Genomic DNA, 27,375 nt, shown 5'->3' on the forward strand with positions numbered 1-27,375 from the left:
CATACTCGGTATTTAGAAACTAATGTAGAAACATATTTAAACTCATATTTTACTTCTTACTTTTTTCATATGGAGCTTAAGTTTTATGCAAATTACTGTATTCATAAATTTTGCTCAACGCTTTTTACTATTTTCACATTTAATAAACTATTATTATAGCTTGTATTTAAGACATTTTTATTCGATAAAAAGGTATTTTTATATATCTATATTTGGTTATTTTTATAAATAACATTTTTAATCATATAGCATATGCTATTTAAATTTTATTTTGTAGTAAGTAATAAATGAATGTTTAGTTGTATGTATATTTCGAAAATAAAGCTTAGTTGTATTTCAATATTAGTATGTAATAATAATTTATACAATTATATGTTAATATTATTATAGTAGTTTTATTGAAATATAATGATCGAATAAAACAATTAATTTAGCAAATAATGCATTTTATAACAGTCGTTGAACAGCCGACCCAATTCTTTGGGGATTACGACAACTCCGTAGACAACTCCGTAAATTTTGAACCCAATCCAGGAAACGGGGATACTCCTGGATCAAGCATTGGGAGAAATTTGCTTTCGTTTAGGACTTTTTGATGGACATAACCAGCATTTGTGCAACAGGGGCAGGAAAACCACGAAAACCTCTCACAGTTAGTCTGATAGCAAGTGGACTCCCTACCTTGATCAGTCTACCACGCAAGGTATTTTGCATCATCAGTGTGGTCGGTGCGAGTCTGTTGTGGAATTCGTATCAGCCTGACATCGCTGGGAATAAACTCGGTTCTTGAAAGGCAAATGCTCAATCCCCTGATATCACGGCTCAAATAATTCAATTAAAACAATTTTAGTTTTTTGCTTTATTTATTTATTTATTATTATTTTTTTTGCAGTTTGTAATATTTTCTATTTAATTAAGAGCTTTGTGAGTTACGCACTTTTCTTACATAAAAGTTTTTTTTTCTATATCTATATATTTAAAGCTAAGAATCTAATTACATTGGTTCATTTTTATTTCCTAAATAAATTTTTATTACATTTATTAACAAAATAACTGACTAACCAATTTCAATTAATTGGCATTCATTTAAACCATTATGTGCTAAAAAATAAACAAGCATGCATATGCAGCTTCATTTTTGCAGTATTCTATCATGTAATACGTGAACAATTTTAATCAGATTTTTAAAAGTAATTTTTATAACTTAAAAATAAATATTCCAATTTCCTTTTAAAATTAAGATTTTAAGCGTTATCCTTGCGTATTGCACTACTTTATTAAAATAAGCCTTATTTTCAGAAATATGCAAAATTATGTTGGAGCATTAAGTTCGTATGTACAATTTAGGAATGTCTATGGGGTAGATATTTATTTATGTATATTAATCACTTCATTTCTAATATGTATGTAATTATGACAATCTATAGTCAATATAGTGACAAGTCCAAGTATGTACTTTGCCAGATTCTGGAATTTTCACGAGATAATTGGAAAATATACAGACACTGGAATAAAAAGTTAAAAAAAATTTTTGCTATCTAAACATTTGACACTAAATTTCATACAATACATCTTGCCTAGTTTTCAGTAAAGTCGATCAGTTGCTCTCCATGTAATTTGTTTGTTTTATGATGTAAAATATTTTGGCGAGTACTCCACACTTAAAAATACTGTAATGCTCGGCGTTTTAAATCTGTAAAACAAGTATGAATATTTAAAATACGCAAATATAACATACAAAAATATATTTATCTAAAACTATTTCTTTACATTTTCTTTCCTTTGTATGCAACAAAGCAGTGCTTTGTTGTCGGAATAATTGTTTTGACATCAGAGAAAAGAAATGGTAAGAAAGAAATCTAATTGTAGAAAAAAAGAATTGCAATTGTTGAGCTAACTGTTTTTGACACGGAACAGCAATCTATTGTATTTAATACACTTCTTTGTTTAACTAAAATTCTAATATTCAAAAATATTATCAAAATTGCATTGCAAAATTTTTATGAAATTAACTATATTTTTAATGAATTTAACTATATTGTTATGAATTTAACTATATTTAACTATATTTTTTCAATGTAAGTAATTATAGGAATACACCCTTATTTTGAGTTAAATTATCTAGATGGAATATGCGTGTAGTAACTTTACTTTCATTTCCCCTTTGGCGTAAGTTTTTATTTTCATTTTTTAATTGGTATATTATAGTAGTTCAATTATTTCTTATTTATTTTTTTTAATTAATAAAGCATTTATTTATTTATTTATATATTGTTCTGAAACCATGACTGAATAATTGTGATTTTACTATACCTTAGAATAGAAAAATAAAAGAAACATTAGATAAATGCATTGTAGCACTGTTATATTTTGTGATCAAGGACCATGTGCATTAGGGAATGGTTCAATTTGATTAAAAAAGAAACTTTATTAAAAGGGATTTGTAAGAAAAAATATCTTTGTACTCTTTAAAGGGAACTAAACTAAAAATCACTAACTGTAAACTTCAGCATTTTCGCAAAATGCCAGAATATCAAGCATATTTTGTGAGAGAAAAATTAAGAAAAATGACATTCAATTTCGAATGATAACAATGATAACAATCACAATTTACTATGCATGCTTATTGCATAGATGAAAAAATTAAAAAGAATAACTAATGAAAATAATAAATTATATTATCTTTTGCAATTTAAATATTTACATTTAGAACATTTTAGTACTAAACCATAATATTGCTACACCGTAAAAAGAATTCTGAGAAACGCAGTAGAAGGTACCAAAGCACAGAATCTCAGGGTGCCACTACTTTTTACCACAAAATCTCTTTTTACCGCAAGACTTAACGGAACAAAGAATCAGATATACCTTAATTTTTGCAGTAATATTTATTGAAACACTGTACTCAGCAAATATTACTGTAAAAATTACGGTATAAAATTTTACCATAGTGTTTCAGCATTTTTTTACTATGTACTTATTATCTTCATGTGGACTGTAACCTATACCTATACCTGTAACCCATACTAAGCTGACTAACCTGTATATCAATTAAGGGGACGCTATAACGCAGAAGAAAATTTTCATCGCAACTTTTCTTTCTCCTTTATTACTAATTTAAAAGATAGAAAAAATAAGTTCTGACAAACCTAAAGTATGCCATGAAAATTCAAATACTGAAAAAAAATTACAGTATACAAATGAAAATAAATTATGAGATGATAGCTTAGGATTACGTAACGGAGAAGTTCCCTTCTACTAATTTGCTTGCATTATAATATTTTGAAGAATTATTTTTTCAGCAACTGAAACTTTATGACTTACATTAGGTTTGGCAGAACTTACTTTCTCTTTCTTTTTTTTGTCGTATGCCTGTTTATGCAGTGGGGGTGCGATTATTCCTGTTTTTCAGTGGCGCCATCTATGGCCAGGAATTCAACTTCTGCCATGCCATTCATACAACCGCAACCCATTTATAGGGCGGGTCGCATTCACACACAAAGGAGAAAGGACATAAAACAGAGAGAGAGAAAAATATCCATGCCTTGCCCGGGATTCGAGCGCAGGACCTTTCTGATGCAAGGACAGTTCCCTGCCCCAACGCAGACCGGTCGGCTTCTCTTTCCTTTAAATTTTAAATTAGTAATAAAGGAGAAAGAGAATTTGCGACGAAAATATTCTTCCACGGTATGGCGTATTATTAAAAGTTATCAGAAATTAATCAATACAATATTTACTATAATCTTGATTGCTGATTAGTATTCAGAGCTGTTTAAAAAATGTTTTAATTTTTGGTCACAATACAGCTGGAAAAGGAAGCAGTTAAGTGATTAATAAAGGATTAACTTACACTATTTTTCCATTCAAGATATATCATTTATATAATAACATGTAATCAAATTTTAAATATTTTTAATTTGAAAAAATTCTTAAATTTTGCACTGTATTAAGATTTCTTAAAATTGTAATTATGCTCCTAAAATCGTAACATTGTACCTAGATAGACGAATTTATTGGGACTGTTCAAAAATAACATAAAAAAAATTGGTCTGTCTAGATAGATATCTGTCCAGTTCAGATGTACTATTTAAAAAAATTTTTTAAAGTACACGTGACTTTAAAAGGAAAAGTTGAAAATAATCTTAAATTTGAAACTAGTAATTTAATATCCAGTTATTACATTATTACACCATATAAGTAACACCTGATATAGTTTTAGAAAATTGTCGTATACAGAAATATCCAAAATCGGTTTCAGACAATAAGTTTTTAGTGAAAAATGGTATTAACTAATAAATAATACTTTAAAGAAAGACTGAAAAGAATTGAAATATTTCGAAACATATTTTTAACTTTAGAATAAGTTTAAAATAGTTTTTAACTTTAAAACAAAAACCTAAATACCATTTTTTTCTAAAAGTCACTTAATAAAATATTAAATAAAGTTGATAAATATTTGAAACGGGATAACCATTTAGCTGAGTAAAGCATTTAATGGATGAACCCAATAAAGACCTTCTATACAAACCGCTTTTGAAAATTTCATGAAAGGAAAATTATGATCCAACTTCTTAGAAATCATTTTCATCATTTCAATTATATATACAACTTTTAGTGAAAAATCATTAGTTTTCTGGGAAAATTTATTTATTTCTATGACCACAAACAATACAACGTTTTCTTTCCAAAAACTGATGCTTTAAAAAAACATTCATAATAGTTTATAAAAACATATTTAAAATGAACCAAAGAAAAATATGAAAACAATTATAAAATATAAATGTATGGCAAAAATGCGAAATGAAATAAATTCATTGTTTAAAACTAATATTTAAAAAATAAATATTTATCTTTGATTCATCAAAATCTATCTAAAACTATAATGATAATGAAAATGTATCCATTTAGCAAGATATTCAATAGTTTCAGTCAAACACTTCAAATCGAATCACATTACATAGTCTTAAATATACTAAACTAATGTTACGAAGACTTTGTTTCCCATTCCAATTTACTTCATTTCTACTTCAAGGTAATAAATCTATAAAAAGACAATCCTTTAGTCAATAAACTAAAATACAATCTAATTGGGTAGCTAGCAATTCAAATCGAAATGAATCAGCCTGTAATCCGATTTATCTAATAATGCAGCTTAATAAATGACTCTTTAATCAAAAGGCCACCCCTTGCAACCAATAATATCGAAAGCAAAAACTAAAAACGGAAGGATTACTCTTACAATGAAATAAATAAACCACATAGCCGGCAACAAACACGTCGTCTTGAAATTGGTCCCTGGACGATCGGCACGCCACAATACCAGTGGTAATCGAAAGAACCTTTAGCTTCAACAATTCACCGAAGATATTGTTCTTGTTTCCTCTCTTGGATGAGAATCTCTATATCCACGGAGAAGATGAGACTTTGGCTTCTTAGTTTATTTCCGATAAGTTCAGGTAATAGTTCGATGTGAAAGTGCTGTACAGTTGGACGAAGGATTAGTGATGACGTCAGAAAAGAAGAAAAAAACTTTTAGATAGGTTACATCAGCAAATTAAAAACAAATACATAAGTATATACTGCAGATTGAGTTTAATTCCGTGATACTTTAAGTCTCAAAATTCATTTACCTCAAATTATCTCAAGCGTAATTTTAATAAAAAATTTGAAATTATTGAACTATATATATCCCAAGAAAAGTGAAAATAATAAAACTATCTTTTGTACAAAAATATATTTTGCTATACAATGAAAAGTATGTGCAAAATTGAAAAAATAGAAGCAGGTTTTTTAGCTGAAAATGTTAAATTTATATCAATTAAACAAATTTATTTATCTATTAAATAATTTCTAAAAAATTGTTTTTCGCATTTCACTTGCAACTGCTCTTTTGGGAATATACATTACTATTTTTAGAAAAAAGCATGTTTAATCAAAAATGCATGTAATATTTTAATATTGCACTACTGTTGTTTAAGACAAATGTTATAAAATATAACATGCGCTGTGTGAATAATATCTTTTTCATTTAATTATTTAAACCGCAGACGCTTAATAATGGCCATTTGAGAATTAAGATACACTCAACTAGCATTATATATATNTTCTTTGATCTCTGAGCAGAACCAAACAGGCCGCTTTTCTCTTGCTCTTGTCTTCAGCAGTCAATTCGCGAGTCACTCAACGGTTAAACTTAACTGTTAGATTTATGCGTTTGAGAGTATTTGCTATTGTTTTTTGGCAAATGTCAAGCTCTAACGCAATAGTTCGTGTTGAAAATTTCTGTCTTGAACAATAATTTGCTTTAACTGGTCACAATCAACCTCAATAGGGCGGCCAGAACGTGGTTCATCTTCAATGTTGAAATTCCCAGTATTAAACTTTCGAAACCAAACTTTTACTGTATCCTCATAAGAAACAGTATTGAAACCTAAACTTTCACACATTTTCTTGTGGCATTCAGTTACACTTAGTTTATTTCGGAACTCATAGTACATAATGGGTCTGATCTGTTAACGTGATAGCTCCATTTTAAGAAATTTTTTGGTGCACAAGATGATAAAGTTTTGACAAACAAATTACACAGTTGTGCAGTTCCAATTTTCTGCTTTAAAATACAAAAGCCCGTTTCAAAAAAAGTTAACCACCACGGCAATGGCTGCTGCTAGCACGGAGGTATTTCCCTTTGGCGGAAAACTTTTTACTCAACCTGATATATACATATATTACGTTATTATTACGTTAGCATAAAACGTTTTTAGAAATCCAAATTATCAAAATAATGATTAATTACACTCAGTGTTATGCAGCTTCAAAAATTATGCTAATCATTTTTAATAGCGGCCAATATATAATACTCTAGACTAGAATGATCCGCCTACTGTTCACTAAAGTTTACCATATCACGGAACTGCCGTTCTGATCTGCTTCGTTACCTTACGTCTATATTATTACCTTGCTACCGTACTTCCGCCTGGCTTTGTATCTATTTTTTTTTGTTGAAGACTATAGTTTAGAATAAATGATTCATACAATGTTTCTCTTTACGAAATTCTAAATATATATTTGGTTTCTCTGCGCGAAATTCAAAATATATATTTGGTTTTTCAGTACAAAATTTTAAATCATTTAAATATTAATTTGATATTGCAAGCAATTTAAAGATTTTTCTTAAGTACACAAATCTAATTTTCTGTGTTCTGAAGCAGAGCGGCTATAAATCATTTGTTTTATCACGAAATTGTAGAAATTTAATAAAATTTCGCAGTAATAAAACAAAATTTAACTTTGAGCAATGCGTAATTTAAATTAAAACAAATCAGAACTTTACTTAAAATATATAATAATAAAACGAAGCTTAACTGCTTTGCTTAATGTCAACATGTAAAAAAATTACACCGATTTTATAACCATGTACGTTTAAACGTTTTAAATAATATAAATTTATCAAAATCAAGCACTTTTAAAGCTGTGTCGACGTCTTGTTTTGTTTCATAGGCGAAAATATTCCCTTTGTTCTCGGCTGTGGTTCTCTTTATAACTAGCAGATGGTAGTGCAATAAGAGGTATTTATAAATTCCTCTGAATGATACAAAGGCATTGGTTTACACTAATATGAACTGCAATGACGCAAGAAAGAGACCCGTTTTTTTCTCTTAAGATGCTGGGTCAATAAAAAAATAAATTGTGTCATTTCAGATAAATTTGAAACTATTAATTTGGTGAAATCATCCTAAGTTCATTTTTACTATGTTTTCTACCTGACGTATAGAATGAAAAATAAATTGTTATCGCAGAACGTACGAAAAACTTTGTTTTGTCTGATGTTTTATTTATTTTTTTAAAAAGATTAGAAGAGAAAAAGGGTTTGATATTTCACTTATATCAGTCCTAATGCTAAACCAATTATAAAAAAAATATTTCTGAAATGTCTCTCTCAAACGTAGTGACTGTATTTCATCGAATTTTAGTAATTACAACTAAAACTGTCCCTAGTCCCCCTGTCCAAGTTTAAGGACGTTGGCGTAAATGGTTCTGGATTTATAAGAGAGACACGCAAAAAACTCTTTCTTTTATAATTATAGATATATACGTTTAATGAACAAAATAAAATAACACTAATAGTATAGCAATACAACCATTTCAATAAAGTGTTTAATAATAAAAGTATGGTATTTTAGTTCAATAGTATCTCTTAAATTGTTAAATTTTTTGCAAAATTAATTTTACATCTTTTGCTTATACTAGCTCTGTGTAACATTTTTTCTTTTAAAATTATAAATTAAGATAAATATAAAAATTTACTAAATTATCTGAACAAGTCTAATTCGGAAAATTTTGAACCAGTAAATTAAGATTCAAACTTATAGTCAATTCGAAACAATGAACTACTGAACAAAAAATATTTTTTTTCATATATATTACAAAATATTTGTCTAAAACTATTATCTTGCCAGTTTTTGCTGTTTAGGGGAATATAAAAAATAAAAAAATGATATAATTGTTAATAAAAATAAGATCTGGACAATCATAAAACTATCATCAGCATACAATTACTCAAGAATACGAAAGTATTTTTCCTGAAAATTATTTATTTATAATTTATTTTACGGTTTATACCGGTTATAATTATTAATATTATGGTCTATGATTATCAAGTTATCCTTCCCATGCCATGTAATTATCTTATCTCTTTTAGTCATATCAGATTTGATGAATCAGAGAGAACGAACGAGGACTGTTACTGAGTAATCAGAATAATTTAAAGTCTATTAATTTTTTAATTTTTTTTTGTTTGAAACCAAAAGCGTAGTGCTGAAATCGTATTACCTCTTTATAAATTGTTAGATAATCGCGTGTTATTTCCTTCTTATGCATTTTATGATAAATATATTTTGTTGCAATTTTCCTATTATTTACTTGTAAAATATTCATATTTATTTTTAATATGTTATACTTATTTTTTAATAGTTTTTTACTAAATCTAGGTATGTGCTTAAATAATGATTAATTATTTATAATTTAAATATGATGTTATAATGTTATTTATAATTTAAAACTAACGTTATAATGTTATTTATAATTTAAAAGTAATGTTATTTACCTTTTTCGTTCTTTCAAAATAATTTCCTTGATGAAAAAGGCTTAATGACTTTTTTTTAGCATTCAAAAGTTAAATGGATATTTAAAAAGAAAAATTTCAAATATCGTGTATTTGTAACCGCGCAAAACTTTTGTTATTGGATTTTATCAAAATAGACTAAATTTGCATTAATGCAATAAAAATTTTGGTTCTAATGTAACCTTCTGTATTTGTTCCTATCGTCCAGAAGTGACGAATGTGGTTATTATACTCACGTAGATTGGGGAGATCAAAAAACTTTAATATATTTATCAATGCCAAATGTTCGTGGTTTGAAAGTTTCAGTGAAGTATACTGACGATCACACGACTAGAAGATAAAATTGAATACATTTTTGTTTCCACCCAGAGTCAATAAACAGATGGCCTTTCAAAAACACATCTTTCAAAAAAAAATGCTATAAAAAAACCACTGCACCCACCCTTACAAGATCATTAAAGACGGAACCTAGAAGTGAAATTTTCTATTTCCTCAGACGCCTCGAACCCTAAAAAAAGAACACCGTTCCTGCCTGTCAAGGCGAAGTGCCAGAGAGGTCAATCGGACATCTGGACAGTGGCCAACTGAGAAGTGAGTTGACAGATGATTATTCTACATCGTCCCGTCACCAAAGATTGTAGAGTAGTTCTATTGTTCCTAGTCTAGAAGCACGCTATGACCCAAAACGCCACAGATGATAGAGACGTTCGGATTCATCTTAATTCTAATCATGATTGGCGTTCCAGAAACTCTATTATGAGAATATTTGTGATATATCAATTCAATTCATATTTGATGGTTCAATGAGGCATTTTGTGAAGTCTAGACAGAAATTTATTGTTTAATTATCATATTCAATCTTTAAACTTCGTTTCATATTCTACAGTCTGATCCGGCAAATATATTTTCGTTTTTCATTTGGTTGGCACAGAGAAGTCGAGATATACGGTCATAATAAATATCATAAGTTTCAGTGCTTATCTATAAATCTTCATGCTTAATACTGGCCTAGTTATTGTAATACTGTGTTATTTTTGCATACTAATTTACTTGTATAAAGCAAACAGAAAAAAAGAATGAAAGAGGGAAAAAATCATTATTTTTAAACTAACAAGCAAACCTTAACGGCTAATGTTGCATTTTCATTTGGTTGGCATAGGACGGTTGACTACTTTATCCTTTTTTTAAACATAGTAGAAATATAACTATGCCAAGCTTGTTTTCTGAAAGAATGAAAAAAGGCATGTAAGCATTACTTAACAAATTTCTAATTTTTTAGCTTTTAATGTAAACCTTGTTTTAGCCTTTTTTCATTCTAATTTTATCCAGGCTCTCGAATGCAACATTTTGTTTGTAATGAAAACTTAATAGTCATGGTAACCTTCACTTTCAAAAGTGATAAAGAAAATATATAAAAGCCTACTCAAATAAACCTTGTTCCAGTGATGATCGTAAAATCAAAAATCAGCCTTGAAAAGTTGCATTTATCCTCTGTTTGAGAACGCTTTGCACTCTTGATTTAAGAATGATGGTTCAATCTTGGATGGTTCTTTTTTAGCTTTATTTTGTAATGGCAAATTCAATATCAATATAAAAGGATCATTTATGCAAGTTTAATACGAACCATTTCTGCTGTAAAAAATGAGGATCAAATTACGTAATAAAGAATCAGCAATTTGGGTACAACATCCGTAAAATCAATTGTAACATAAAATCTTTTTTTACCGTGATATTTACATTATTATTTATTTAATTAGGGTAATTAAATGATTTTATAGCTATTATTACTGAAAGAGTTGTAGTACACTAGATGTGTTGTTTTGTAACAAGTTCCGGTGTGTCGGTACTTTTTGCCATAATTTTCTCCGAAATTTTTTACAACGTTGCGCATAAACTAGCATAGTTAAATGAAATATTGTAACAAGTTTGCATGATTTAATTGCTAATCATTTATAAACCTTGTTGGGCTTTATGAAATAAGTTATTGCTCACATTAAAATCAACATTACACTTCTGTTTAGAATTAGTATCAGTTGATTTGCTTTCTTACTTACCTAACTTGATTGCATTTAATATGCGAGAAGCGATAAACTTAATGTTAAATTAGGAATCAAAATGATAAATTCATCGAAATTTTAAAATTACGAAACACTTAAAAAAAAAACCCAGTAATTTCATTAAAATTAAAGAAAAAACAGAATTCGTGAATTAAATTCTATCATAATTTTGAAAATGGTTGAGTTAATAATAAATAATAATTAAATATAACAATAATTAACTATTATTATAATTAATATAATTCATTTCATTAATTATACGAATGATTAATATTATAATTAGTAATTAAATGATTATTAATTATTTATTAATTAATTAATAGTAATTTTACTTTTTCTTAAACTTTCAGAGAACTAATTTAAAGATAAATTTGAAGTTACGTTTTAATAAGAGTATTTAACTCTATACTATTATTTTAATTAGACGATGTAAGAGCGAATGTATTTAAGCATTTTTTATGATCTGCTATTTAACTTGTACTAATGATGCAAAAACTTTAACAAGACATAATCGATTATGTAAGATTGTAATCATGAATAAGAAAAACAATTTGTAAGTAATATGATTTTGTACTTTAGTAAAAAATTTTACGTAATTTTTATACTTTATCATGTTTTATCACAAATTACATTCGCTTTTCACAACAACTTCCTAAAAATTTAAAACTAAATGGAATAAATAAATAATAATGCTAATATTCTTTCAAAATTTTTTTTTCATAGAACTCTTAACTATCAGATTATTTTTTCTAATTTAATTTAAATGAAGCAAATATCAGTAGTTGGACTTCTTCCTTCTATTCATGCATTTTTCCTTTGAAAGTGCAGACGTTTTATTTTTTGCTTGAAAGCTGAAACAAATGTAATTAAAAAAAGAAAGGAAAAAAAAACAGGATACATTGTCTGAAATATGATTTAAAAGTTTAATTACGAAAGTTATTTTTTCTGCAATATTTAAAATAATTTTCATTGTACAAAACAATTTATAACTGTGAAGTGCAGAAGTATAGTTGTACAAATAATTCATGTTTATGAAAGGTATATAATAATAGTGACTATTTCTAAAGAGTGGTTACGTATTATTTACGGTAGTTTTGTTAAATACACAAATTGCTGTAATAACTCCATCAATGCCTCTTTTCCTACTAAAAAAAGTTTAATAAAAGTTAATACTAATATATAGCAGTTTGATTCCAGTAAGCTGCAATTCAANATACAACGTATTTGTTTGCTTAAAATTGAAGTTTTAATTTCATTTTAATACCACTGGGAAAAATGATAATGGAAGGGATTAAAAGTTGGCAGGTATGCAATTCACAATTGATCGCATCTTTTAATTATCATTTTCGAGTGGAGAAATATCCAAATCTATAACATTTACAATGGGATTATGATAACTATAGTAAGATACGAAGTGTTTCGGTTCTATTTTTTCAATATTTCTTGCAAAAACTGCATCAATGGTATCCCTTTGGTTGTTGGATCATTTCTACCATTTATCATTTCCAATCCAAATTTGTCTTTAAGAAAGGTTAATAATGCTTCAGCTTCAGGAAACGAGAAATTCGCATTAAAATCTCCTGCAAGGATCACAAGCCGCTCGTTGCCATGGTAGCGTAAAACGTTTAACGCAACCTTGTTGGAAGTCGCATTAGAAGTTTCACTTCAAAAAATAATACCCTATAAAATTATATGTGTATCAAATAAACTAAAATATTTACAGAAAAACAATTTTTTTATGACTTTTATTATTTTTATGCTAGTGAGAACCAAAACAACATGGAAATGAATGAGGAAAAACTGGATCCTACCACGTGATTTCCCGGCCAATAAAAATGTAGCGTTAAACGTTTAACGCAACCTTGTTGGAAGTCGCATAAGAAGTATCACTTCAAAAAAGAGGGAAAAAATCATTATTTTCAAACTAGTTAAACTAGCAAGCAAACCTTAACTTGACTACTTAATCCTTTTCTTAAACCTAATAGAAATCGTCAAGCTTGTTTGTACGAGGCTTGCCTGTAGAACGGCAAGGCCTCTAAAGGCTTGCCTCTGGAAATCGCCAATCTATGCCGAGCTTGTTTTCTGAAAGAATGAATAAATGCATGTATGCATTACATAACAACATTAATTAAAAATTTAGCTTATAATGTAAACCTTGTTTTTGCCTTTTCTTCATTCTAATTTTATCCAGGTTCTCAAATGCAACATTTTGTTTGTATTGAAAACTTAATAATCATACCAACCTTCACTTCAAAAAGTGTTAAAGAAAATATATAAAAGCCTACTCAAATAAACATTTTTTCAATGATGATCGTAAAATCAAAAATCAGCCTTGAAAAGTGGCATTTATCTTCAGTTTGAGAACGCTTTGTACTCTTGATTTAAGAATGATGGTTCATCCTTGTAGAGTTCTTTTTCAGCTTTATTTTGTAAAGGAAGATTCAATATCGATGTAAAAGGATCGTTTATGCAAGTTTAATCCGAACCATATATGCTGTAAAAAATTCAGGATCAGATCACGGAATAAAGTGCATTTGAGTGCAACGTCCGTAATATCAATTTTAACGTAAAATCCCTTTTCATTTTATATTTTCATTATTATTTATTTAATTAAAGTGATTAAATGATTTTATGGCTATTATTACTGAAAGAGTTGTAGTACACTAGATGTTTTGTTTTGTAACAAGTTCCGGTGTGTCGGTACTGTTTGCCGTCATTTGCTCCGAAATTTTTAACAGCGTAGCGCATAAACTAGCATAGTTAAATTAAATATCGCTGCAAGTTAGCCTGATTAAATTGCTAATCATTTATAAACCTTGTTGGGCTTTATAAAATAAGTTATTGCTCACATTAAAATCAACATTACACTTCTATTTAGAATAAGTATCAGTTGATTCGCTCTCTTACTTACCTAACTTGAATGCATTTAATATGCGAGAAGCGATAAACTTAATGTTAAATTAGGAATAAAAATGATAAATTCATCGAAATTTTAAAATTACGAAACACTTAAAAAACAAACCAGTAATTTTATTAAAATTAAAGAAAAAACAAAATTCGTGAATTAAATTCTATCATAATTTAGAAAATGGTTTAGTTAATAATAAATAATAATTAATAATAACAATAATTAACTATTATTATAATTAATATAATTCATTACATTAATTATACCAATGATTAATATTACATAATCATTTAATTACTAATTATAATATTAATAATTAGTAATTAAATGATTATTAATTAATTATTAATTAATTAAAAGTAATTTTACTTTTTCATAAACTTTCAAAGAATTAATTTAAAGATAAATTTGAAGTTACATTTTAAAAAGAGTATTTAACTCTATACTATTATTTTAATTAGACGATGAATTATATGTAAGAGCGAGTGTATTTAAGCATTTTTGATGATCTGCTATTTAACTTGTACTAATGATGCAAAAACTTCAACAAGAAATAATCGATTATGTAAGATCGTAATCATGAATAAGAAAAACAATTTGTAAGTAATATGATTTTGTACTTTAATAAAAAAATTACGTAATTTTTATACTTTATCATATTTTATCACAAATTACATTCGCTTTTCACAACAACTTCCTAAAAATTTAAAACTAAATGGAATAAATAAATAATAATGCTAATATTCTTTCAAAATTTTTTTTTCATAGAACTCTTAACTATCAGATTATTTTTTCTAATTTAATTTAAATGAAGCAAATATCAGTAGTTGGACTTCTTCCTTCTATTCATGCATTTTTCCTTTGAAAGTGCAGACGTTTTATTTTTTGCTTGAAAGCTGAAACAAATGTAATTAAAAAAAGAAAGGAAAAAAAAACAGGATACATTGTCTGAAATATGATTTAAAAGTTTAATTACGAAAGTTATTTTTTCTGCAATATTTAAAATAATTTTCATTGTACAAAACAATTTATAACTGTGAAGTGCAGAAGTATAGTTGTACAAATAATTCATGTTTATGAAAGGTATATAATAATAGTGACTATTTCTAAAGAGTGGTTACGTATTATTTACGGTAGTTTTGTTAAATACACAAATTGCTGTAATAACTCCATCAATGCCTCTTTTCCTACTAAAAAAAGTTTAATAAAAGTTAATACTAATATATAGCAGTTTGATTCCAGTAAGCTGCAATTCAAATATTTAATCTTAAGAATGTTGTATTGCACTGTACTTAATTAAGAAAAGGGAAAATGTATTAATATTGAATTCTTATAGAAGTAATATTATTCAAATGCAAAAATAATTTTGGATTGCAAACGCGTCATTACGTTAGAATTAAAAATTTACCTTTGAAAAAATTGTGTACAATAGTTCTTCAATATTTTTAATTAATTCATATGTTTTATTTAAAAAAATGCACTACAATGTCAAAAATCTTTCATTTAAAAAAATTACTTTGAAGATTGAAAAAAGTATACATCTCATTGCTATTCAATAACTTAAAAAATAACGGATTTGCTTTTGTCAATATAACTAAAATTATAATTTATCATTGTCTTATAAATTCTAGATTAAGTTCTTATTTCCCTCATCATAAATTAATCACTATCTAAATTAAATTATAAAAAAATACTGTTGGGAAAAAAGTCGTAAATAAAATATTAAAATTTTTTGATCTTTAATATCCTTTGTACCATACTGTTTCTTTCCTTTGGGGGAATGAAAAAGATGTAAAACGATGTCAAAAACTAAAGCAGTCAAGGCTTCGAACTTTATGATCTTCTAATCAGGATTTGGCGATATGGAGCTGACTGTTCGCCATTTTTTTCTAGTCACTGCGTTATTAACGCCGTTGACAGTTTCTCGAAAGCTAAATGAAATGTCAGGCACACAGCTTCATTTATTCATGCCAACATTTTTTTTTCCGTATTCATGATATAAATTATGTTTTTTTTACGTTCTCACACTGCCTATGTATTAAAAGATAATTTTTCGTAAAAGAGTTTAATTTCATAAAACATTTCGAAAATTTTCTAACTCTATGGCACATTTACTTTTTATTAAACTTAATATAATAGAAAATTTTTATTTGTTTTCGAAAAAGGATTTTAAATTCATGTCTGGTTAGTTTTGACAGTCTAATTTTTAGCTTATTTGAATTTATGATATTATTTTTGATGTTTATAACAGAACATGTGTTTCGAATGTTTTCTCTAAAATTATTACTTTTTTTTCTGAGAAGCACTTTATTAAATAAGATCTCTGATAAAGTTTATGAGCAATTTCTACATGGGATATTTGATTCTAAAGCTACTGATAAGATAAAGTCTAAAAGAAAACTTTATAATGCAGCTTGCTTGTATATAAGTTTAAATTACTAAATTCTGAATTTAAATTTACGTATATATTCAATTATTAATTTAAATATTTGTTTTAATTGTTTACACTACTTTATTTTCTGCTGTCCTAAAGCTTGGAAAGCATTTTATTAAGAATGGATAACAAATATCAGGATCTAAAAATATGTTTATATGTGAAACTTATGTATGCTGTGGAAATACTGCTTCAAAACGTTTTATTTTTGAAATGATTTTCAAAGTGTTTTCTGCAAATTCAAAATATGTATTGTGATTAAAAGTTATGTATATAAAGGCCAATATGAAAACTACTAAATTTCAAGATAATAATGAGTGAGTACCAAAGCGAAAAAAATTATTTCTACAAATTTACTTTATTAAATTACTTGAAATAACAGAAAATGTTCTCAAATAATTAAATGATAAATTCTACAACATTCACATAATCGAATTTTAAGACATTTTTTTTTATTTCAGAATTTTTAAGCAAGGGATAAATAATAAAAAAATTATTTATAAAATAAAAATATGTAGGAGCCACCGCCACCGCTGTGGTTAATGCTCAATGTTAGGTATCATTTTGAATTGCTGTGCAAAAATTAAAATACTTGTAAACTTAAAATTGCGATGCTTTGTGAAAAAATATACAGGGAGTACGATGAATTAAAATAATTGGCTTCCGCTAATTATTTTGGGAATTATTAACTGTAGAACTTGTAGTAAAAAGTAGAATGCACGTCGATGTGCTGCTCGCAAAAATTCAACTATATATAGAGTTGCAATTCAACATGCTAAAAGGCCAGTTGTATTTATGAAATTAGCATTACTTATTTTTACGACATGCTGATTTGTTCAAAAAATATTGCAATTTTAAAAGCCAATTTCATGAATTTTTTCTTAATTCTTAGTCTTAAATAATGACTACTTATCCAATGTAATAACATTTATTTATCTCTCTCGAGATAATATATCTTATACCCTCACTCTTATGACGATGTTGAAAATAACAAAATAAATTTAAAAAATAGAGAGAGAGAGGAAAATTAGATGTTGCTAGATACAAGTCTGAGCATTATTACTTATATTTTTAAAAATGTAAAAAATACTTAATATAGCAGATGAAAACCATTGTTTTCTACTTGAACTTTTATAAAGATATAAGTCTCCTTAACAACTAAAATTACTTCTCATTTTCTTTTTATTGAGTAACACAATATTGAGTAAAAAACTATGTTAGTTTTCTTTACTATTCAACTCAGTAATATTTTTTATACGCACCTATAAGCCAATTATGATAATATCAAGACCCATCGTCTGAAACAATACAACTCAGCAACTCAAACGGAACTAAAACAAAACCATTATTTTTAAAATACTTTTGCACTGATAAAATGTTATTATTTTTTAAATAACGAACAGCATTTCCTTTTAGTACTTAGTTAACACTTTGTTAACACCTCTTGCTTTGCATCAAAATGAGTTTTTGTTATTCCAAGTGAATAAAATTCAATTTTATAAAATAATTTATTTTCTCTCATGGAAAGATTGATCTTAAAGTTTTGCATTTGGATACAGGGTGAATAATCATTAAGTTGATAAAAATATAAAGAGCTTATTACATAGAGTGTTAAGTGCTTCAATAAATGAATAAAAAAATATTTTGTTCAATATGTACAATAAATACATTGAAAGAATAAAATTACGATTACGAAGTGTAAAAATTAAAGTCTATTTTGCTTAAGAGTTTAAGCTTGAATTTCTTTAACTGTAGAATAAACACCTCAACTTGATCTTAAAATTTTAAAGTTGTTAGGCTTTATATCTTAAATTCATTTGCATATGAATCATAGAGCATTCGTTCTTTTACTTTCTGTTATATCATACTATTTGTATACAATAAATAAACACAAAAAAATATTTCTCCGTAACTTTCAGAAAATTTCGAAAATGCTACACGAATCTAAAAAAATCAAAATCCTTACTCAGCCAATTTTACAAAACGTAATATGAAAATATTTTTAAGACTTTGTGGAATTCGAGATTTGTTGAAGTTTACTTTCAGAATCTGGCAACAATAAATAAATACACCCTTTGTGTAACTTACACGGTTTGTCTTTTAAGATTCCACAGCTGTTACGGGCATGGGGTATAAATCTCGTCTCTCGTATTTCCGTGAGCACTAACTTCCGAAAAAGGTCCTACATTTTAAAGAAGAGAAGAAAAAAAAGAGAAAGAAAACTTGAAACATCTGTTTTTGTAGTGAAGTCGAGAAAATTGGAACGTTTTCCTGACAGAAATCGAAGATCAACATTTATTCCAACCACTCTATTTCTAATGAGATCCTTCTGATAAATATCAGATAATGAGAGTGTAGTTTATTTTTCCAACTCTCGAAGTTATTTTGGAGGTATGTTTTATATATTTCTTCCTAAGAGTACAGCTAATTACTTTGTAAAGTTTTTCTAAAATCTGAAATTTATTTTAAGTAAAATAAGACACTTACAATTGCTATTAATTGTAGTTGGATTTTGTTGTCAGAGATTTTTACTCTGAGGGGACAACCTCTTCTCCATATGACTCATGAAACTTGAGAGAATGCAATGAGGATTTTTATACCTCCAGTGTTTCTGTCATGCTTAGACTTTTTGTCACTATTAAATTGATGAAAAAAGGCAAATGAAAGTACAATATCTGAAAAAAAATCCTCAACTCTAATGTCACTTTCAGCACATAATTCTTTAACTACATTTTTCTTTGTTGCAGCGTTGTCTACACGTTATTTATTGTTATTAGTTTGAGGTATTCAACTAGTCTTGATAAACTTATTTTTAATATATTTACATAAAATAATAAAAGAACAAGTGTATTTGTTAAAACTTTTAAAACTAGCAAAATAATTATTATTATAATTATTTTTATTTTAAATGGCCATTTTCAGGTAATGATATGCATTTTTTGCTTACACGCTAAACACTGTTCTAAATTTCGATTGTCTAAAAAAATTCCTTAAGGATCTTATTTAGAAGGCTATCAATTAAGTTTTGAATAATTAATTTAAGCGCTGGTGCATATACTACTGAGTTAGAGATCATTGCAGTTAAGGAAGCAAATTTTTCAAAACTTCCGCGCTTGTCTTTCCAAAAAATCATTCTCAAAAAATGACATTCTACCTTTTTTTTTTAGTCTGCAGTTCAAACATGTGTTCCATAATCATAAACACTCATAAAAAGTTGTAGACAATTATTTTGAAAACAACTTGCGATACCATGCTTAAACTGGCGTAAATTGTGAAAAAAATCTTATTTTGTGACTTAAAATCATTAGTCTTTGCTCTGCGCTTTTACCTAGAACAGAAGCTGCTTTAATTTTGTAGATAATTAGGGTACAAACGAAAGTGAAGTATTTTTAGAAAACTGAAACTGAATTTCAAAAGTCTTGCTTAAAATCATGTTTTTGCATAATATATGCGCAACCATAACAGCTCATAATTCTCAAATTATTCAATCGTAAAATCACGCATCCAATCAGACTTCTTATACATGATTCTATCTCTTTGAGGCAGATAATGCTATATACATATATAAATTATTATTATTTCTTATTATTATAAAAAGCTGTGTATTAGTTAATAGAAAACACTGTTAAATTCTCAGAACTATATTTGAACTAGGATTTAAAATCCCAAAACTAGTAGTTTGATTTTTTTTCATTCGTATTTAAAAACTTATTAATACTTAATTTTGTAAATTAAAGAAATTTCAATAATGAGTAACTATTTCTATTAGATTTGAATAACTGCGAATAAGTAAAATTTTTTTTTAAAAAAAAGCATTATTTGTAAGTAAGCAAGCCATATTTGGAAGAGTTTACCTTCAGCGCAGAAAAAGCCACTGATGTTTAAAGCTATGTTTCATAACCATGAATTATTAAAGTGCGCTAAATACTTATCTTTTTACTTATTTTAACCTAAATTAATTCAAAATAAATAAAAGAAAGAATATGAAAAATGTCTTTAGTAAACCTTATGTGTTAAAGAGTAAATGCCATCATAATTTCATATTTCTGAGTATTATAACTACCACACAGCAAAAAAAAATAATAAAATAAAGTAAATAAATGATTAAATAAATAAATGAAGGCAATTTAAACGAATAAAAAAGTGATGTTTACGATTTAATATACAGAAATATATGATGGAATATTAACTAAACACGTGAAATAATAATCAATATTTTTCTCTGATAACACTGACTTGAAATCCAAAGTGCATATTTTATACCATATTACTAAAACTGGATATTTTGTTTGAAAACAAATTTCAATCCTGCCGATAAACTTTTAAACATCATTTTTTCAGTATAATGAAATGTTAATGATACATCAGTTGAACGGAACGTTCGCTATTATAAAAGCGATACGAAACTAAAAACATGTACTTATATCCAGCAGCAAAAAAAAAAAAAAATCAACTGCATCTGGCAACCTTCTCAAGAACATCAATCAATATACGAGGCTAGTACACCAATAATATCCCTGTTTGTAAAATCTTAAACGCCATCTCAAAAAGGGTGGAGGGGGCAAAAAGAAACATCGTTTATTTTCTTATTACTTCTTAAAACCCCAAAGGATTGCTGGGACCCTAAGACTTCCAGAAATCAAGCTTTTTCCCAAATGAAATATGAGCGACCAATTTCTAGACGCAGAGAAACATTTTATTCCCACTGACTTATATTCCAGATGCCGTTGCAGCGTTATCGGGAAAAGCAGCTAGAAACAAATAATACTTTTTTTCACTTTTCTGGAGCGTAAACCATTTTTTACTTGGAAAATCGATTCGTTAAATAATGTCAGACAGCGAAAGCTAGTGTACAACTTGGCTACTTTTTGGCTTCAGCGCAACTTTTGGCGGAGGGAAAAAGGCAAAAAAATGCGTTGGTGTGAAAACAATTTTTACCTCGTTGATATGTTTCTGATGTATCGTATACTTGATTAAAAAATTCCTCTTTCTCTCTCTCTCTCTACAGAGTTGATTTTTTAAAGAGAAATATCAGCCGTTTATATTTATTGAGGCCTATCTATCATTGCAAATTTTGATACTTTGAAGGGCAATTTTGGAGAAAATTTATACATTAATATTGTTGTTCATTTTATGAAGTAGAATATTTTCCAATGATGTCTAATTTGGTGTTTTAGATTGAGTGCTTTAATAAATGTATTTTATTCATTTTATAAATTTACTTCACGTTTTAAATCACTTGAATTTTAAATTCGTTTACCTTTATGGAGGCCTATTCATCAGTGAAAATTTTGATACCTTGAACTGTAATTTTGGAACAAATTTAAACATTAGTTTTGTTGCTCATTTTATGAAGTAGAATATTTTCCAATGTTCTCCAAATTGGTGTTTAGACTGAATTTAAAATATATGGATTTTGTTCATATTATAACTTGAATTCTTATTACTTATTCTTATTCTATATTGAATTCTTATTCTTATTAAATTTGTGAACATTTATCTATTAACATTCATCATTGAAAATAGTGATACTTTGACGGGAAACTCCGGCTCAAGTTTAAGCTTTACTAATTTTGCTTATTTAATAAAATGGATGGTCTGATTAATGATAACTTATATTTCAGGTTTCTTAGGCATATTATTTAAATATATAAATTAATATTTATAGTGCAAAATTATTTTGTTTCTTAAACAGATTTAAGAGTTCATACTGAATTATATTTTTAAGACAGATTTTAGAATTATTCAATAAAACTATAATTCAAATGACTTCATTTGGAAAATTCAAAAATCGATATAATTTTACATTTGTGTTCCTTGTGTGACCAAACATCTTATAGAGAAACGTAGGGTAACACCACGTAATTAATGTTCGAAGGCCTGTTGAAGAAAAAATATTTGACATAGAAACTCTCAGATTTAACCGTAAGGCACCCGTTGTTTAGTTGTGTTATCGTTCCCGAAAACTCATATATGTTTTGCTTTTCTAATAAATATTTTTTTCTAGAAAAAAGTCATATCTTCTGGTTTAACCCAACTAGCAGAATAAAACCAGGTACATATATTAACTCTATAGAAAATTCAGATAACATGGTAGTTCCTTTTTCTTGATTAGTAGAATAAAATTTAGAGTGCGTTCGCTGGAAATCAGAACTATTTTCGCCAAACTCTAAGGTATTCAGTTTCCCCCCACTCTTCCTTACCACTAGTTAAAGTAACATGAACAAAATTTTAACTTAACATACCGCCAATGGAAAAGAAATGTCTATAGACACCAAATAACTTTTTTAAAACGTAGTTCCACACTGACACTCCAACTTTAATAGGTATGAAAAACTTTAAAATTATGGATATTTTGAAAAATACGCTAGTTTAAGTCACCCACTATGTAGGGTAATTAAAATTGTTAGACACAATAAAATATGGAGAAATTTTTTAAAAATTGCTTTTATTTCATTTAAGCTGCAAAGTGTTGAAATTAATTCAATGCCTACTTTTAAAAACTTAACATGTGAGTAGTTTTCATCAAAATTTGTACAAAAAACATGCTCAATATAAATAGTTGAGTCATTAGACATACTGTCAATAACTTAATAGCTTGGCGATAATAGTTTATCATAACAAAATTATTAGAAAATATTAAATGGTAAAAATATATAATTATTTATTCATTTATTGTCTTTATTGTTTGTGTAAAGTGTTGATGAAAATTATTTCAATTATAATGAGGGCAATGATTCAAAATATGTTCGGGAACCATCGGTTATATTAATAAATTACAGGCAATTTTTTTTTCAAAAATATTGGTTAATGTAATTTTGTTGATTTTTCAAAAACTGATAAATTGATTCATTACATTTTCTTACATTTATTTAATGGCAGCTTTTGCTTCGATATTTTTTCAAAAACTATTTTATGTAAATTTGACATTTTTTTCATAATACTTCGAATAAAATCAAACCTATTTTCTAAGGAAAAAAGCTTATTAAATTAACCAACTATACATATTGGGCCACATATTGCGTTTCACCTGATTGCTTCACTCTCCAATACTTACGAGAGCTTTGCAATCATTTTTGGTTCTCTCTTCACTCATATTTTAACATAAAACTAACAATTATTCTCTTAAAAAATTTCACATGAGTGTATTGTATTTACACTCATTTGGTATTAACATTAGTGTGAATTCCTGAATTTGGATTATAGTTTTAAATTGTAATTTTGTCTTTATAAATTTAATGTAAACCTTGATTCAATGCATCAAGACGCTAATTAATAAAAATTTTTGTATAATGTTGTGTAATATGGTAATATCGTGAAAAAGCTCTTTTTAATATAATAAAAGAAATCCCCCTCTTCTTCAAGCATATAGTTTTAAATAATAATATAAACCATAACCACATGAATAACAGAAAATAATATTAGGAAGCGATGTCAAAAAAATTGCTGGTAAATACCATAAATGAAAAGAGATGATTTGGTAGAAAAATAGGTAGGTAAAGTTCGAAACACTTTTTTTTTAATCAAACAGTACTTTAAATGCTTTAATGTAAATTCCGTAATGCAATGTTTTAATGTAAATGAAAGCTTACAAATATATTTTTTTCTGCTAACTCTAAGACGACATTCGCTTATGGAGATCCACTAATATTTAAAATTAAGAGATTTTACATATTTTTGGTTGGTTTTTTCAAAACAGCTAATGAAATATAAAACTCTTTTTCCAAACAAAGATGTAAGTTTTGTGCGTCGAATACGTAAATATATACACGTGTGTTTTGGCTGATCTAGAAGAAGAAAAGACTTTATGAGCGCTCAAATTCTGGATTTCATTTACTTGCACATCTTTACAAATTTTAAAGCGTCTTTTGCTGCAACCTTAACCGATTCTTTCAAATTAATTTCAAACAACATGAATGGGCGACCCAAGACGTTTTGATAATGGTGAATTGTGGGGATTCTTGAAGCAGACCTGTATCAAATCCAGATTTGTAGAGAATTTAATTTAAACTCCCAACGTTGTTTGCAATTTGTGAAGAAAAATTCAGGACTCTTGATCGATGGAGAGAAAGTCAGACCAATGTCAACTAAGCGGTCCAATAGGGCCGCTTAGGCCAACGACGGCGTTAGGCTGTTAACGGCCAACGAAGATCGTATTTGTCGATTACAGTGAGGCGTAGCATGGATGATACACCTTCTCATATGTCTCGTGACCTCTATGTGGTCACAAGAAGTCGCGAGTGATTCTATTTCCAGAAAACTGTAGAAGAGAACGTTAATCGCAGAAGCTGCAGTCTCGGACTTCTTCCCCACTGATTTATACCAATAGAAGAGTTCTTTTAGGATAGTGCAGACATCATGGAAAGTGAAGCGTGAAGCAATGATCAGATGTTCTCTTTACTGAGGAATCCCGCTTCAGCCTGACCACTGACTCTCGATGTATTTTCGTATCAAGATAACTTAAGACTCGTAACCTGTTCTCTATGGTCATGATCTCTAATGTTATGTTGGCCGAGATTTGCTGGCCTGGATAGGCATATAATACTGTATTCCCGCATATATCTTCATGTTTCTAAAAGAGGCAAAATTACTGGTATGAAACATGAATTGATCGAGCGTTACAGAACGAATTTGCTCATAAACTGCTTTATTTCCAGAATGAAATCACGGTGTGAGTCCTGCATATCTGTACGAGGGGCCATACTCCTATTAAATCATTTTTTATTGAATTCTGTAATGACTCTTAGATGCCATCTGAGTGACACTAGATCATGTTTGTGTATTATAACTGTTGAATAGTTATATTCAAACCGAATTTTATTAAAATCTGTTCAGCAGCTCTTGAGATAATAGACTAAAGATGAAAATTATCTGAATTTTAATCAACAGTGTTTAATACATTATATATTATTTTCATATCACGTACGTATCATATTAATTTGCTTATTATGCAAGAGATTTATTATTTTTCTCTCGAAATTAAATTCGCATGTTTGAAAAGCGACCTTAAAATAACGACCATATTTTAAAATGCTCTTTATCAATATATCGCATTGAAAGTTCAAAATAGGCGCAACTTTTAATTTCAATATTTTAATTTTATAATTTCCAAAGCCCATATTCTATTAATCACACAATATAACTAATAATTGTTAAATATTTAAACAAAAAATTTATTTTGAATGAAAATAATCACAATATAAAGAAGTAAGACAAACAAAACAATCATTTAAAGTACATAATCTAAAATAAAATCCGGCACGACCAATAGCATCTAAATTATATACATGGTATCTTTTTTTTCTGGCTGTTTTTTAGCTGGATTACACAGAATTTTATGAAAGCTCGAATAATTAACTACTTCTAAATCTTGGTAGTTTTAATTAAAACTCCGTGAATCAATGCTATAAAAATCTGATTCATTATATAAATTTTAATTAAAATTGGAGAAATGCCTGAAATTTAAACTAACTTATAGCTTTTCAATTCAAATTTAAAATAAAACATAAAGGGATAGAAGCTTTTGTTAGTAAAAATATTTCCTGGGTAAATAAAGAAAAAAACTTTACAAAAAATTAAAGCAAGTTTTACTCTGAATATTTTATTAAAGAAACATAATTAAGTGATGAAAAGGTAGACATAATCTGTAACTTTCTTAATATTTTCTTAATGTTTTGTCTTTAACAAATTCCATTGAATTTCCATGCTTTTTTAAAAATATTATTTATTTTAAGTGCTAACTATTCAACGTATCCCTTTAATTAATTTCGTGCTGATATTTATATCAATATATTTGTCCGTATTTCACATATTTGAAATTAATTGAAAAATTTAAAAATTATTTTGTCCTTTCAGTTTTTATTAATGTTGGACAATTTTTCTTTTTAAGAAAAGAATGTTTTAAATAATACTTTTCAAAACTAACAATGTAGAATTTTCAACTCTATACTGAAAAATTTAATTTAGTTTTTCATTGTTATCACTCAATCAAGCACCCCAGAAATAGAATTGAAATGTCTCTTCGTGTTCTCGTCTCGGTCGATGTTACATCTCATACCATCAGCGTTTTTGTGCCCGTATGGTTGGCGTTGCATGCTATGTGACTAAGGAACAAAAAATTCACCATTTAAATTGAATTTGTCGCTGCTTAAACGTCTCTTAAAATACTAGGATTAGTTTTATATTTCAGAACATTGCTAGGAGATGGCGCAAATAGTCCCACTTTCTTCACAATTTTCGCAGTTAGATTACCAGCCTTGAATTAAAATCAAAATCTCTTTGAATTTTTATAGCAGAATAAGCAAAAAAATATTCTATAATAAATTATTTCAGTTTTGTGAAAGTATCTGATTGTAAAGCTGTTTCAACGGTAAAATTACATTCCGAAATATTTTTTTCCAAATTTTAATAATTATTTCATGCAAATATTTATATTGAAGACCTTAAAACAATAGGGTTAATAAATATGTTATCGCAGTGTATTTTTTTAAAATAAAACTTGTGTTCATTGCTGGAAAAGCTGGAGATCATTGAACAGGGCATCGTTTGTTTCCCCATCAATAAGTCAGGCAAAAAACAGCTAGCAGATAAAAATATTTTGCATTTTCGAATTTAGGGTAAAACATATATTAATTTTCAGGAATAAAAAAAATTTTTTTTTTTTGTGAAATGATTTTTTTTCATAACTTTTTTGTAGTAATTTAAAAAATATTTTGAAAATTATTAAGCAGTAACTGAAAAAATAATCTTAAGACGCAATTTGAAGGCAGAACTAAATTTCCACAAAAATGATTTATCATTTTAAAACTCATATAGATAAAATCCAATTAGTATTTTTGTAATCCAAGCCAATTTC

At 27.4% G+C, this 27,375-nt stretch overlaps 1 protein-coding gene across 1 annotated transcript in view; it reads left to right on the forward strand.

The window, feature by feature from the left end:
• LOC107449925 (neural cell adhesion molecule 2) overlaps positions 1-27,375 on the forward strand; it is a 458,476-nt gene that overhangs the window by 228,147 nt on the left and 202,954 nt on the right. The gene's annotated exons all lie outside the window — the stretch shown is intronic.

The sequence above is a fragment of the Parasteatoda tepidariorum genome, chromosome 4 (assembly GCF_043381705.1).
Source record: "Parasteatoda tepidariorum isolate YZ-2023 chromosome 4, CAS_Ptep_4.0, whole genome shotgun sequence".
Lineage (NCBI taxonomy): Eukaryota > Metazoa > Arthropoda > Arachnida > Araneae > Theridiidae > Parasteatoda > Parasteatoda tepidariorum.